Source organism: Arachis ipaensis, chromosome B02 (assembly GCF_000816755.2).
Source record: "Arachis ipaensis cultivar K30076 chromosome B02, Araip1.1, whole genome shotgun sequence".
Classification (NCBI taxonomy): domain Eukaryota; kingdom Viridiplantae; phylum Streptophyta; class Magnoliopsida; order Fabales; family Fabaceae; genus Arachis; species Arachis ipaensis.
Window position 1 is genome coordinate 104,640,487 of NC_029786.2, and position 444 is coordinate 104,640,930.

A 444-nucleotide genomic window follows, 5' to 3' on the forward strand; every position below is an offset into this window, starting at 1 on the left:
TACAAAAATTGAACTAACAATAATATATATAAAATTGAAAATTCATGTTTTTGTATAATTAAAAGTGTGGAGTGTTTAATTTATAAAATCTCTAATTGAATTTCAAGATAAAATAATAAATTTGAGAAAAAGAGTTAAAGAAAATATTTTTTTCTGTCTTTGTTAATGATATCTAAATAAAGGAAAAATCTAGGGGACCAGCAACTTTATTGAATTCTGACCAGCATATAACCAGCAAAAAAAATGAGCCATTGAATGAAATTTCACACCAATCTCACACCATTAAAATCATCATTGATGGTTATTTGATGGTTATAAATCACAAAAGTTATTGGCCCCTAACACTTCTCCTAAATAAAAAATTTGACCTTCAAAAAAAAATTGACTAATTATTTATCTTCTTAAAAAAAATTATTATTTACTTTTTGAAAAATCAACTAGATC